This window comes from Podarcis gaigeae (genome assembly GCF_964106915.1).
Source record: "Podarcis gaigeae genome assembly, chromosome: 16".
NCBI lineage: Eukaryota > Metazoa > Chordata > Lepidosauria > Squamata > Lacertidae > Podarcis > Podarcis gaigeae.
Window position 1 is genome coordinate 30,719,301 of NC_139693.1, and position 15,445 is coordinate 30,734,745.

The window sequence follows — 15,445 nt, forward strand, 5'->3', positions numbered from 1 at the left end:
AGCGCATGGAAACGCCATTTAGCTTCCTGTTGATCTACTTGCACTGGCGTGCTTTCAAACTGCAGGTTGGCAGGAGCTGGAACAAAGCAACGGGAGCTCACTCCTTCATGGGGACTTGAACCACCAACCTTCTGATGGGAAGCCCAAGAGGCTCAGAGGTTTAGACCACAGTGCCACCCACGTCCCTTTTACCTTCCCTTAGTCTATCCTGTGCTAGGTTAAGGGTCTAAACAAGGACAGCCCCTATCACTGAAATTTGTTGTGTTATTGCCTTCCTGGAACAGGTATCTCATAAGCTAGAAGTATCTAAAGGACAGAGCTCTAATGATAGATATCTATTTTCCCCCATATGACATGATTATATTTCTTATATGAATATGGAGGCACGCGGCTGCTCAGCGCCACCAGGATATGCAAATGTCTGGCTCATCTAAGACTTTGCAGAACCTTTATTCTCAATAATGGATGGAACTTGCAGGTGGAGAAGACTTTTGTTTTTACTTATCTTTGTTATTTCGCAAAGGGAATCTTTGTATGAGTCAAGGCTCAGTGGTTTAGACCAGAGCTCCACCCGCGTTCATCTAGACCAGTATTGGCTACACTGACAGGAAGCTCTCCAGGATTTCAGACAAGGTTTTCTTGGAGATGCAAGGGAACCTGGGTCCTTGTGCATTCAAAGCAGACGTTCTGTTCACTAGATATCAACTTCTTGATAACCTTCACGAGTGTTTGATAACGTCCTTCATTCCTCGATGCTTTGGTGTTATATTCCCAGACAGATCCCCACCTCGTCCCTCATTTTGCAGCCCTGCAGGGTTAAGAGGTAAGGCCTATCCATTGTTGTGCAGCAGCAGCAGCAACAACAAAGTTGTCTGTTTGCGCAGCCGAACAGCTTTGAATGCTCTTTGTTAAAGCACATGGGAAGAAAATGCTCTTCTTAATCCTCACATGGTTTTCCAAAACTCCTTTGAGACAAAACCGGCTAAGGTGCCCTTGTTCCGGACAGTTTTATTTACAGCTACAGACTGACATTTTGGAAGAATACTGAGTGTCGCAATTAAGGGCTTTGGAGTTTAACCCTGCAGGCAGCTTTAGCTCCCAGTCAGCTCAAACAATAAGCCCAGTCACAAAGCCTTCCCAACCTTCTTCAATAGGCGCTGCCCTGTTTAAACCGGGACGCACACAAAGTCATCCCTTCTTTTAATGAGGCCTGTTCTGTCTCCTTACCCGCCCCCTGAAAACGGAAATTGGACAGGAAGGAAAATAACAATCCGTTAAAATGTGGCTTCTTCATCGTCAAATCTTGGCACACCGCTATCTTAGTTGAAGACAGTGGCGCCTAAAAAATGTCACCGAAAGAACCCGCAAATGCGGACAGGGGACGGACGGACCTGAACACCTGCCAGCTCCAGATTCCGACCAGGAAAGGAAGAGGAGCCTGTTTGTTCAGCTATGCTGCTCACACAACTCTTTCCAACTGAAAAATGGGATTTCGACCCCTCAACCATTTCACTGCTCCGTTCATTTTTGTTATTTAAACCCAGCACTCCTTTTCGGAACTCATTTCTGAAAATCGCATTTGCTTTGTATCTGTTGTGCTCACTTTACAATTTTTTTAAAAAAAGGTTTCTCTTCCTGCACAGCAACTGTTGCATATTTATTATTATTTCCTGCCTCTCCACCAGGGGTGAAGGAAGGGGGGTGCAGTTGGGGCAGGTGTCACCACTGAGGGGGGTGACAAAATGTCAGGTGGCACTCGCCTGCAGCACGCCTGAGCCACGCGTCTTTCCTGGGAGTGACGCAGTGGCTTGGGCGTCCGCAGGCTCTGCGCTGCCCCAAACGGTCCGCCCGCCGCCTCACCCTCAGCTGCAAGGCGGCTGAATGGGAGGAGGCAGGGAGACTGACTCCTCAGAGGCCCCAGCAGAGAATCCTGCCCCGGCTCACCCCGCCCCCGTGGCCGGCTGGCCCCACCTGCTGCCCCAGGCGCTTGCCCTGCCGCTGCTCCTCACCTCCCACTTCCAGTCTCTTTTTTTCCTAAAGTACACTCCTGGCTCCCCCACAAAGAATCCTGGGATGTATAGCTTGTTAAGGATGCTGAGAGCTGTTCATAGAACCCACATTATTCCCCTTACAGTACAGTACCCAGAGTGGTTCAGTGGCCAATCCCTTCCCCCAAGAAAATTCTGGGAATTGTTGCTGGTGCATGGGTGATCGAAATCCCGGCAGGGGACGTCAGGACCGGGGGCAAGATGGTGGGGTGGGAGCAGCAACGGGGGTCCAGAAGCCAGGAAGCCAAGAGTCTAAGGGTCAGAGAGCCGGGAGTCAAGAAGTCAAGGGTCCGAGGGTCAGGAAGCAAGGAGTCAAGGAGTCAAACACAGCAAGGCAGGGAACGTGTTACTGTGGCAAAGAGCCGAAGGGAAATGCTGGCCTTATATCCCTTCCCGGCTTTGCCACCAGGTGCTGTGAGTTATCAATTGGCCTCACCTGTGCAGCCACGCCTTGCCGCTTCAGAACAAACGTAGGACGGCCCCAGTCCTGCAAAGTCCTATTGGTCACAGGGCCTGGCTCCTGCACACACACCTGACAGTTGCTCTGTGTGGAGAATAGGGTTCTCCTACCAACTCTCAATATTCACTTGATGCAATGGTGCCTAACTTCCCAGCAAACTTTCCTGCAGGCATCATCTAACCTCCAGAGGTTTCAATCCCGGGAATCTCCAGGTACGGTTGGGAATGTCTGAAATCCTGAGAGCTGCTACTAGTTTGTGTGTCAGGAGTCCAAGTTCCCAGCTTGATAACACAGTAAGTGTAGATAATTAAAAAGGAGGATTTATTGCAAAAACAAACAAATAGCTTCAGACGGCTCTAACAAAGCATCATTACTCAAGACGACCCTTCTTAAGAGTCCTTCCGGTGTCGACAGAAGAAATTGAACTTACAACCCTTACATCTCTGGTTTTGCTTCCTATCTATCAGCCCTCCCATTCGCCGACTCCTCAGACATAGTGGGACAGTCTCAACCTCTTCCTGCTCCAAGAGGCTGCTATTTGCTCCTGTGTGTGCTTCTGGTGAGCTTTGCCTGTGTTTGAGCCTCCTCTCAGCTACAGCCTTATCAGCCAGCCCATCAAGGTCAGAAGGAGCTGCAGTCTGCAGCTGCCGGCTTTCCCCTGTCGAGAGGCTGCTTTCTGCAGTTGGCTGCAAACCTTCTCTTGGAGCTGGCTCATTCATGACACTGTGTGAGCAGAGCTGAGCTAAATGGCTCTATAAGGCCACTTTCCTATCTTCCTCCCTTCAATACTATGTGCAAACAAATCAGGACGAGTGCCCAAGAAACAGGCAATCTGAAAGTGGCCACTATATTTTATATATATATATATTTTATATCCCACCATTTTCCTCCCGCCATAGAGCTCAGAGTGGCATACACTGGTTCTCCTTTAATTCCCACATCAACCCTGTGAGGTAGGTTAGGCTGAGAGACAGTCACTGGCCCAAGGTCACCTAGTCATGGCCGAGTGAGGATTCGAACCCAGGTCTCCCAGGTCCTAGCCCAACACTTTAACCATTACACCACACAGGCTCTCCAATGCATTTGACGTCCCAAAATTTCATGTCTTGCTGACACCACCACGAAACATCCTCCCAATTTTCTGGAATACGAGAGCTCTGGATATCTCATTATATTACAGATGCTAATGTCTTTCAAATCAGAGTCCATTCTGGGGCGTACTAGACTGGGAATCTTTTCATCCTTTGCTCTAAATCCCTCTGCAGTAAAACTGTTTTGTGACAATAAACCCAGGGAGACTAACAGGAGGGAAAGGAATATTTTTCTGCTCTTTTCATGCACTTTTTGTGACTCACTTTTTGTGACTCTCTCTCTCTCTCTCTCTCTGCTCCCCACCCCACCTCCAAAAGAAAATCCACCGTGTTTAGAATGAAAATAAAATTCACACTTTGTATTCAGGCTTGCCTGTGGGCAAAGCAAATCTTTAAAGCCTGGCACTGAGACATAAGCATCCTGCAAAACTGGAGCATGCTGGTTTTAAATGAGCACTGGTGAGCTAGTGTTTTATCCAGTGACTGCCTTGGAAATGTGAGTCCCAAGAGCTTTTTGGGGACGGATCTGCATTCCTAAAGTAGCTCACTATCCGTTGGAAGAGATGGTCTCCCGTCAAAAAAAATCTTTTTGGAAGATTAAATTCCTGCTTGGCTCGCTATGCAGATGTCACAGTTTCAAGAGCAAATTTCCAGGCGGAGTTGGGATGGCACTGCTATCTTACTGCTATTTGAGGTAACCAGAATATCCTGCCTTAGGCCATATCTGCACCATACATTTGAATCAGTTTCGTACGATTTCAAGCAGCTACGGGAGCCGTAGTTTGTTGAAGGCAATGGAAGTTGTTAGGAGACCCCTGTTTGCCTTGCAGAAAGACAGCTTTCAAAGTGCTCACTGGAAGGACAGATCCTGAAGCTGAGGCTCCAATACTTTGGCCACCTCATGAGAAGAGAAGACTCCCTGGAAAAGACCCTGATGTTGGGAAAGATTGAGGGCACAAGGAGAAGGGGACGACAGAGGACGAGATGGTTGGACAGTGTTCTCAAAGCTACTAACATGAGTTTGACCAAACTGTGGGAAGCAGTGGAAGACAGGAGTGCCTGGCGTGCTCTGGTCCATAGGGTCACGAAGAGTCGGACACGACTAAACGACTAAACAACAACAACAGCAACAACAATCAATCAATCAATCAATCAATCAATCCCTCTTCTCTGAAGATTCTGAAAACTGCAGGCCCTCCAAGTGTCCCTAGATTACAGGGGCAGTCCCAGATTTACAAAAGCCATCCAAGTTTCTGATTTGATCCCGGAATGTCCCACTTTTCCTTAGGACGTCCCGATTTTCATTGGAGAAGCATTGGAGGGTATGGAGTCATGTGACCCACTGAGCCAAGGAAGTAAGCAACTATACAAGCTTTAGAAGACATGTGAAAGCAGCCCTGTATAGGGAAGTATTTAATATTTAATGTTTTAATATATGTTGGAAGCTTTCCAGAGTGGCTGGGGCAACCTAGCTAGATGGGTGGGGAATAAATAAAATAATGATAGATAATGATAATGATAATGATAATAGAACAGGGATGTCCAACAGGTCGATTGCAATCTACTGGTTGATCGCAGGGCACTCCCCCCCCAAAAAAGCTCAACAAATTTGATGAAGCCTCCCCCCAGAAAGCTCAACAACTCTGGTCAATCCAATGGGGTAGATCACTGCCAGGTTTTTATATAGTGGGAGTAGATTGCAGTCTCTTGGAAGTTGGAAGTGCCTGGAATAGAATATCCACCCTCAACGAAGAGGCCTGTCATGGGGGCACCTGGTTGAACCCCCTCATAAATTTGCACCCGGGGCCATGCCCCACCCCCACCCCAACTATGCTACTGCCTTGACATGACCACATAACTCTTGCAAGGCTTGCTGTTCTTGAGCAATTCCTTTTGGCAGGCATGTGGCAGCAGAACAGTTTCTTCTCCCTTCCTCTTTAGTTGTCTCTTATTTGAAGGACAAAGATAATTTGGCGCTGGCCAGAGAACTTCATTGTGGCACAAGATGGATTTGGGGACAGGGGAATCATCGCACGGCTTAGATTTAAACTCCACAACATGTTCTCCACTTGCAAAGCTCAACTGGCTCCTTACCCAGGAAGTTGGAGAGGAGTCACTCCAACGAGATTTGCTTTGGTGTCCAAAATAGGAGCTGAGCCCAGTTATTTGAATCGCAGGACGTGTTAATTAATGAACTGTTGCCACTCAAGAGTCTGATCATGGCAGAGTTTGGATTGTGATGTGGCAAAAGATCTTTATGGGGTTTTGTTTGTTTGTTTTGAACAGAACAGTGAGGGAGTTTGGGAATGGGGAGCAATTGGATTCCGTTCATGTTTAGAAGTGAATCAACCCCGTTCACGCTTTTAAAAACAATATACGAAACGAAACGAAATGCAGCTATCCTTCCAAATTCACACTTCTAACAAAACATTGCAATTCAGGCTGAGAAAAGTGTACACAAATTCGCAAGATATATATATAGCATATATTCAACACAAAAAACAGTGACAATTTGTTGTTGACAAAGGACAGCTGGACATACAAAGGGCTCCATTACCTTCAGTAGCTTAAGGCCTCATCAAACCTAAATCCGGCCCTGGTTCTGGAGCCAGTCCACACAATGCTGGTATCCCAAGTTAGAGTTCAGTGACATGGGCGTAGACTGAAAAGACTCTTTGTTTGCCAGTCACTTGGCCAAATGCCTATCTTGTCAAGGACATGTAAGTTATGGCTTATCCAAGTCTAGAATCTCCAGGGACAGAATCTGCTGGAAACCTCTAGTGTAAAAGATATGGAGTTAAGATAAGAGAGAGATATCAGGGAAAACATTGGCTGAGGGGATTTTTGGAATTCCATAAATTCCAGTGGTGGGACACAGATAGCGCAATGTTCCCAACCTCAAATCTAAGCATTTGGATGTCTAGGGAAATCAAAAATCCCTAGCTTTCCTTTACAAAAAGAGAGAGAGAAAGTTTCCAGCATTTTAAAACAATTTTTATTGCTTTCCTGCATTTGTAGAACTTGATATGTGGGAAATGTAGACACTATTACAGTGGTACCTTGGGTTAAGTACTTAATTTGTTCCGAAGGTCTGTTCTTAACCTGAAACTGTTCTTAACCTGAAGCACCACTTTAGCTAATGGGGCCTCCTGCTGCCGCCGCCGTGTGATTTCTGTTCTCATCCTGAGGTAAAATTCTTAACCCGAGGTACTATTTCTGGGTTAGTGGAGTCTGTAACCTGAAGCGTATGTAACCCGAGGTACCACTGTATTCTCAATTTTTGTGAGACATTGGCCTGCGTTCCCCCCACCCGGCCCAGTCTTTTGCCTGGAAAAATCTCTGTGGAAGCCCATACCTAGGGAAAAACCCTCAAAGCAGAAAATTATTTATAACCTTAAGTACAGAAGGCTACTCTTTGTCAACATCTAGGGTGTAAGTAAGTTGGACTGAAAGGTGCGGGGGGGGGGGGGATAATTGATTTTCCATGTTTTGCTTCTGACCATGCTGTAGGTTTGAGAAATTACAATCATTCCCCTAAATGTACCAATCATGAATTCAGTTCCCTGCATGCCAACACTTAAAGCTAAAATGGCAATGCCCATGTATAAGGCAGTGGCTTCAGGAAGGGTGAACGCAGTGGGAGGGTAACACCAAGGTTCGCTGAACTACAGAAAAACTTTGACCTGCTTTCGAACTGCTAGGTTGGCAGGAGCAGGGACCGAGCAACAGGAGCTCACCCCATCGCAGGGATTCGAACCGCCAACCTTCTGATCGGTAAGCCCTAGGCTCGGTGGTTTAACCCACAGCGCCACCTGGAATGGAGTAGTCTGGAAATGGGCATGGCTGGCTAGGTGGCATCTGAGCAGGGGTACTCCACGTGCAACGTTTTGTTGCAGGTCTCACCCTTGTTTATTTTTGGTTGAAGTATGGGCAGGATTCAGCTGTCATAGCCTTTGGCTTGTCCATCCATTTTAAAAGACAAGCACAGCTGGAAAGGTTTGTTTTCTTGCTGGTACCTGAGCACAGCTTTATTTATGCTTTGCAGCTATAACAAGGGAGAGAGAGAATAACCCTTCTGTGTTGTATGTTCAGATTCCCCGAGGGACTCTCGGGAGCTGGATCTTTAGTCCAGAGATAAATTGGAGGAGAGATCCCAGGGGAATAACCCAGGGATATTGGAGACACATTGTCAAATTAGAGTCGGCTAAATCAACACAAGTTCTTAGGTGGATATTTCTCCTAGGCATCTGCTGGGGGCAGAAAGGAAATATCAGCGGTTTGCATGCAATGGGTTGTCAATTGTGGAATAACAGAGCAGAAAAAGGGGAAAACCCCACTCACTTTCAACCCTCTAGATCAGGGGTCGGCAAGGTTGCCTGGGCCGGTTCACTGCTGCGGAGCCCCCTCCGTGGGCCAGATCAAGGGGGCGTGTGAGTGTGCACACCCACAATTTCCAGCACCTGAGCAGACATGATTTCTGGTGCCGCGAAGTAAGTCCCTGCGCTGTGCTGTGCCAGTTTAGCGCAGCGCACAGGAACTCGCCGAGTGGGTGGCTCGGTTCGGGAGTGGCTTGTGGGCCGGTAAAACGACCCTCGTGGACCTCTTGTGGCCCGTGGGCCTTAGGTTGCAGACCCCTGCTCTAGATATTGCTCGGCAACAGCTCCCATCAGTCCCAGCAAACATAGTCAATGGCCGGGGATTGTGGGAGTTGTAGTTCACCAACCTCTGGGGAACCACAGATTCCCCACACCTGTCCTACTTGCATACATAGCATTTTACACTGAAATACGGGACGATCCCATATTATACAGCCTTATCCAAGGGCTATTTATTAGAAGGCAGGAAAGGCCCAGGCGATATGTCTCAAAGCTGCTCTGAGAGAAGCACAAGGGCTGCGTTCAGCTGTGTATTAACCCCTCATAAGAACACGGAAATCAACACCATCTGACCAATTCGGCAAAGAGGGCTTTTACGCCATTTTAACAATCTGAAGCGTCTCCGCTAATGGAAGAGCGGTGCAATTGGCGCTCAACTGTTTCTGATGGACTGGAATAATGGATGCAGCCAACCTGCTGAACTCATTCCCCACAAAACTCAGAGGGCAGCAAGAGGTCATAGGTACCTCTCCAGGAATTGCAGCACAGAGCAGAGAAAGCAACAGAGGGAATTGTGAAGGAGGAGCCAAGTGTCACCTTTTGGAAAGCTGCTTCTGAAAGGGAAGGGTAGTTTTAAAAAAAATGACGGTGAAAATAATAATCAAGGAGGAGGTGGAAATAACCTGATGCGCCCTCTTTCCTTCTCCATTACAGGAAGGCTAATGCCTCGTGCGTTTTTGCCACACAAACCGCCCCCGAGGATCAGAAAGAGCAGTTTGTCATTTTGACAAGAAATATGTCTCTCGGGGCTCCTTCAGCACCTCGGCTCACTTAAGAGTTTGTTTTTCTCTCTTTGTGCTCCGGCTAGGCAGACAGGGTGCAAAAGGATTGAGCTCAAACACTCAATCACAATGAAGCAGCAAAGCAAATACGTATGCATTTATCTCGGGGGATAAGAATACAAGCAGAGCCCGCAGGATCAGGCCAACGGCCCATCGAATCGAGCATCCTGTTCTCACAGTGGTCAACCAGTACGTTTTCAAGCACAATTCAAAGTGTTGGTGCTGACCTAAACGGCCTCGGTCCTGTATACCTGAAGGAGCGTCTCCACCCCCATTGTTCAGCCCGGACACTGAGATTCAGCGCCAAGGGCCTTCTGGCAGTTCCCTCACCACAAGAAGTGAGGTTACAGGGAACCAGACAGAGGGCCTTCTCGGTAGTGGCACCTGCCCTGTGAAACACCCTCCCTTCAGATATGAAGGAAATAAGCAGCTATCTTATCTTTAAAATACAGTGGTACCTCGGGTTAAGTACTTAATTCGTTCCAGAGGTCTGTACTTAACCTGAAACTGTTCTTAACCTGAAGCACCACTTTAGCTAGTGGGGCCTCCTGCTGCTGCCGCGCTGCTGGAGCATGATTTCTGTTCTCATCCTGAAGCAAAGTTCTTAACCTGAAGCATTATTTCTGGGTTAGCGGAGTCTGTAACCTGAAGCGTATGTAACCCGAGGTACCACTGTACATCTGAAGGCAGCCCTGTTTAGGGAAGTTTTTAATATTTAATTCTGTATTGTTTTTAACACTTGATTGGGAGCCACCCAGAGTGGCTGGAGAAACTCAGCGAGATGTGCGTGGTAAGAATAATAAATTATTATTATTATTATTATTATTATTATTATTATTATTATTATTATTATTATCATTATCATTATCATTATCATTATCACCAGACTCCTATGGGAAGCGTGCAAACAGGAGCCGAGCCCGAGAACTTAGCGCTGCTTCTGTTACCAATGGTAATACCAAACAAGGAAATAAATAAAGAGAAACATACTTACTCTACTCTATATCTCTGAGGAGGATATACTTAGGGGGCAAGTCTGTGATGAGCTGCAACAGGATGAGCAGCTTAGGGGCAGTGGATCTCTGGCTCAGCTAGCATTAAGTCTCCCAACCCAGCTCAGCTGCAGCTACCACATTGCAACATGCTCAGCAAGCTAGTTAGTGTAAGTCCCCCCCAAAAGTGCTATTTTGGAGGCATGGTGAGGGCAGATTTAGCCTGGATGTGAAGTCAGTTCAGCTTGGACACATGACCCGGTAACCCAGCATAGAAGACTGTTTTACAGGCTCGTTTCCCCTCTGTTATGGTTAGGTAAAGCTGGACCCCGCTGCTTGACGGGGTTAGGCTCTGATGTCACTTTGCACCAGTTTATTTTACACAGGCCTGCTTTAGGACAGTTTCTTGGCATAGGATTGCTCCCTTGGTCTAGGTAAAAAGGTAAAGGACCTCTGGATAGTTAAGTCCAGTCAAAGGCAACTAGGGGTCATCTCGCTTTCAGGCTAAGGGAGCCGGCGTCTGTCCACAGACAGCTTTCCAGGTCATGTGCCTAGCATGAATAAACCACTATTGGTCCAACAGAACACTGTGATGGAAACCAGAGCGCGCGGAAACGCCGTTTACCTTCCCGCCACAGTGGTACCTATTTATCTACTTGCACTTTGACGTGTTTTCGAACTGCTAGGTTGGCAGGAGCTGGGGCTGAGCAACGGGAGCTCACTCCATTGCGGGGATTTGAACCGCCGACCTTCCGACTGGCAAGCCCAAGAGGTTCAGCGGTTAAGACCACAGCACCACCCGCGTCCCTTTTACCAGGGGTCAGCAACCTAAGGCCCATGGGTTGGAAGCAGCCCGCGAAGGTAGTTTGACCAGCCCACAAGCTGCCCCCAAACTGAGCTGCCTGCTCACACGCTATGCTAAACTGGCACAACGTGGCACGGGGACTCACTTCCACGGCATCACAAATCACATCTGCACACACTCAGATTCTGGAATTCATGGGCACACATGTGCGATGCGGCCCATGGATGGATCCCCACGGGACTGATCCTGCCCAGGATTTATAAACCTTGCTGACCCCTGCTTTTACAGTGGTACCTCGGGTTAAGAAATTCGTTCTGGAGGTCTGTTCTTAACCTGAAACTATTCTTAACCCGAGGTACCACTTTAGCTAATGGGGCCTCCCGCTGCCACTATGCCGCCGCCACACGATTTCTGTTCTCATCCTGAAGCAAAGTTCTTAACCCGAGGTACTATTTCTGGGTTAGCAGAGTCTGTAACCTGAAGCGTATGTAACCCGAGGTACCATTGTACCTTCCCTTGGTCTATGCTAGGTTAAGGATCTAAACAAGCACAGCTCCTGTCACAGAAGTTTGCTGCATTATTGCCTTCCTGGAACAGGTATCTCATAAGCTAGAAGTATCTAAACAACAGCGCTCTAATGATAGATATACATTTTTCCCCTATATGACATGATTTTATTTCTTATATGAATATGGAGGCACGCGGCTGCTCAGCGCCACCAGGATATGCAAATGTCTGGCTCATCTAAAGACTTTGCAGAACCTTTATTCTCAATAATGGATGGAACTCTCAGGTGGAGAAGACTTTCATTTCTACATATCTTTGTTATTTCGCAAAGGGAATCTTTGTATGAGTCAATACTTTATTATTCCTTTGGAGCGGAGCAACTCCTTTGTACTTTCATCCTTCCAGGCTGTGACACTCTAAAGTTTACATTTTTTTTATCTGTAGTTTTCTCTCTTTTTGTTGTGCTTGCACTTCTTGGCAAAATCAATAAAATATTTAATTTTTTAAAAATTGTTTACTTAGAACGTAAAACCCACATTTGGCAGCAGCTGGGGGGTGGGTGGGAAGAAGGATACAGACTTAACTGCTACCTTGCCCCCTAAATCTATAAGCTGAATTAAGGAGCTGTGCTGATGATAATTTAGAATGTTTCCTTGATCTGGGAAGAAAAACAAGATTCCCCCCCCCTTTTTTTTTTTGCTTCCTTTCCTGCTTTAATGACATAAGATTCAAAATGCAGTGCTCAGCATTGCTGGAGCAAATGCCCCGAGTCTCTCTAGATCAACAGAATCTTTGCAAATAAAACACACCTCACATTTAAGTTGCATTTAAGACCCTCCTTACCTGCTGCTCGTGGCATTCCAGAAACACCTCAAAGAGCTTTCGCTTTTCCCAAAGCACCTTCGGAACATATGAGCAAAAGACGCCGCAAGAGACTGGTTGGGATTACGAAATGCCAGTGGCTACTACAATCTCCTAAAAGGGAATTTTCCCCTACCTTTCTCCACCTGCTGCTGACATCATGCCTGCCAACAGACATGTGTAAAAACAAAAAAACAAAAAAAGCACACCCTACCAAATGAATCGTTTGCAAATTCTTTCCTTTGTCAGTCATGTTTCACCCTTTGCCCCGTCTAGTCTAGGAATCAAAGTGAAGCCGACGTGAAGGTGGCTCTATGACCCAGTGTCCAGTGTACACTCTTGCAGATTCTGAAATCCACATTCTGAGGCCTCCAGAATGCAGGGTAATAATAATAATAATAATAATAATAATAATAATAATAATAATAATTTGATTATACCCCACCCATCTGACTGGGTTTCCCCAGCCACTCTGGGCAGCTCCCAACGGAATATTAAAAATAGAATCAAACATTTAAAACTTCCATAAACAGGGCTGCCTTCAGATGTCTTCTAAAAGTCAGATTCCGGAGGTCCGTACTTAACCTGAAACTGTTCTTAACCTGAAGCACCACTAATGGGGCCTCCTGCTGCTACCGTGCCACCGGGGCACAATTTCTGTTCTTATACTGAAGCAAAGATCTTAACCTGAAGCACTATTTCTGGGTTAGCGGAGTCTGTAATGAAGCGTATGTAACCTGACGTACCACTGTAGTTGTTTATTACCTTGACATCTGGTGGGAGGACGTTCCACAGGGGCGGGCGCCACTACCGAGAAGGCCCTCTGCCTGGTTCCCTGTAACCTCACTTCTTGCAGTGAGGGAACCACCAGAAGGCCCTCGGAGCTGGACCTCAGTGTCCGGGCTGAATGATGGGGGTGGAGACGCTCCTTCAGGTATACTGGGCTGAAGCTGGTTAGGGCTTTAAAGGTAATCACCAACACTTTGAATGGTGCTTGGAAATGTACCGGGAGCCAATGTACTCTTTCCCCCTGCACAGTTCCTCCAGCTCACATTGCCCCTCCACCACAGCTGCTATCAGCAGCAGAGAGGAAAGCCTAAGAGACACAATATGGGGTCCTGGGTCTCTGGGGAGATGGAGCAGGGCTGGGTAGGATTGATACCCAATCCACCAGAGCCTACCTCTGATCTAAATCTCTACCCAACTGCCTTTTTGCTTTCAGCCAGCCAGCACAGATCCCCTGCCTCGTGTGCAGTTTAGCCCTGAGTAGCTTGTTCTGAACTTCATTGCTTCTGCAGCGCTCAAGTTACGTTTTTGGCCCCGGATAACAAGAGTTTGACAGATAAGGTTAAGAACAGGCCCGTGCTTGTGCCTAAGGAACCAATCTAAATTCTCGTCTCCAAGAGCTGCGCTGGGTCACTCAATATGTTCTTTCAGTATTAAACCGGACAGTAAAAGATAACAGCAACAAGCCTCCCTAGAAAAGGAGGAAATTAGGAGCTGGGAGTCAAGAAATCCATCACCAAGTTGTTCGCTCAGGTTGCTAGAGTGGAAATCATGCCTCTCTCAATTGGATCAGTGTTTGTTTCATCTGTGTGTGTGTGTGTGAGAGAGAGAGAGAGAGACAGAGAGAGAGAGAGATACTGTTGTATTCCAAGCTAAACTGGAAAGCCAGATCAAGGCAAGAATGCTTTTCATTTGAGAAGAAACTAAAGTCTTATCAAGGAAGCACTGCAGAGGTGCCCTACAGGAATTTTAAAATCCTTACAGCCTGGAATGAGAAACATCAGAGCTGGATTGGGGGGTGGGTGCATGGGACGTGGGTGGGGCTAGAGCCTAGGGCTTGCTGATCAGAAGGTTGGCGGTTTGAATCCCCGCAATGGGGTGAGCTCCCGTTGCTCGATCCCTGCTCCTGCCAACCTAGCAGTTCGAAAGCACGTCAAAGTCCAAGTAGATAAACAGGTACCCGCTCTGGCAGGAAGGTAAACGGCGTTTCCGTGCGCTGCTCTGGTTCGCCAGAAGTGGCTTAGTCATGCTGGACACATGACCTGGAAGCTGTACGCCGGCTCCCTTGGCCAATAAAGCAAGATGAGTGCCACAACCCCAGATTTGGCCATGACTGGACCTAATGGTCAGGGGTTCGTTTACCTTTACATTCTGCATGTGAAAATGGCTTTAGATACCTGTTAGGTCCATCAGTTACCATAGAGCATATATTCGACACAAAAAAACAGCGACAATTTGCTGTTGACAAAGGACAGCTGGACATATAAAGGGCCCCATTACCTTCAGTAGCTTAGGGCCTCATCAGACCTAAATCCGGCCCTCTCTGCATGCAAAGCTGATGTTCTACCACTGAGCTGCATCTCCTTCCCTGAGGCTAGACTTGTCTGAACGGGAGCTTCAACATAAACAAGCTTGACCTTCTCTGAGATGTTTTTCCCCCGCCCTCCGTTGCCGCTTCTGTAAACTTCCTTCACCGAGCATGTAGGTTAGCACCGCAGCGTGTTATCTGGGGCTCGAATTCTTTCACTAGGGGCCTGTGGCCTTTCACCTTTCCTTTTAAGAAGGGGCTGGTTATCAAAGAAGAACAGCAGTCAAGTCCAGATACGTAGCCCCTTAAGTTGGGGTGAATCATCAACAGGTTGGGACAGAACAAGGAAGAGAAAACAAGCAGTGGGTTTTTGGGTTTTGGTTTTTTCCCAGGTGAAACAAAATTGCATAGATAGGAGTTGGATGGGATTACGAAAGCCAGGATGTTGCGCGCGGGGGGGGGGGGTGCAAAGGAGAAAAGAATAAGTTAAACAGGCATGTGTTTCCTGGTAGGGTTGCCAGAGGAAGACTATGAGACTCAAAGGGCTTTCAGATTGCCACTGTTTTCAGGTGGGGTTCAATCACATACTGGGAAATTCAGGTGGAACAATTGCAGTTGATCGCAAGGTCCTGAACCTGTGTATACACACAAACCCACATTGAGAACTTTTTGCAATGGAAAGTGACTGGAAAATGCAGTGGGAAATATGATAAAAAGGTAAAGGGACCCCTGACCATTAGGTCCAGTCGTGGCCAACTCTGGGGTTGTGGCACTCATCTCGCTTTATTGACTGAGAGAGCTGGTGTACAGATTCCAGGTCATGTGGCCAGCATGACTAAGCCGCTTCTGGTGAACCAGAGCAGCGCACGGAAACACTGTTTACCTTCCCACCGGAGCGGTACCTATTTATCTACTTGCACTTTGACGTGC

General features: G+C 47.3%; 1 protein-coding gene across 38 annotated transcripts in view; it reads right to left on the reverse strand.

Annotated features, from left to right (window-relative positions):
• ARVCF (ARVCF delta catenin family member) overlaps positions 1 to 15,445 on the reverse strand; it is a 589,425-nt gene that overhangs the window by 180,053 nt on the left and 393,927 nt on the right. The window contains exon 1 of one of the 38 annotated variants that reach the window (XM_083717051.1): positions 12,184 to 12,376. The exons of 35 other annotated variants lie outside the window; for them this stretch is intronic. The gene's annotated coding sequence lies outside the window, so the exon portion shown is untranslated. Of the gene's footprint in view, positions 1 to 12,183; positions 12,377 to 15,445 lie in introns of those variants that run through there. 2 more of the 38 variants (XM_083717046.1, XM_083717039.1) reach the window with 2 other exon arrangements.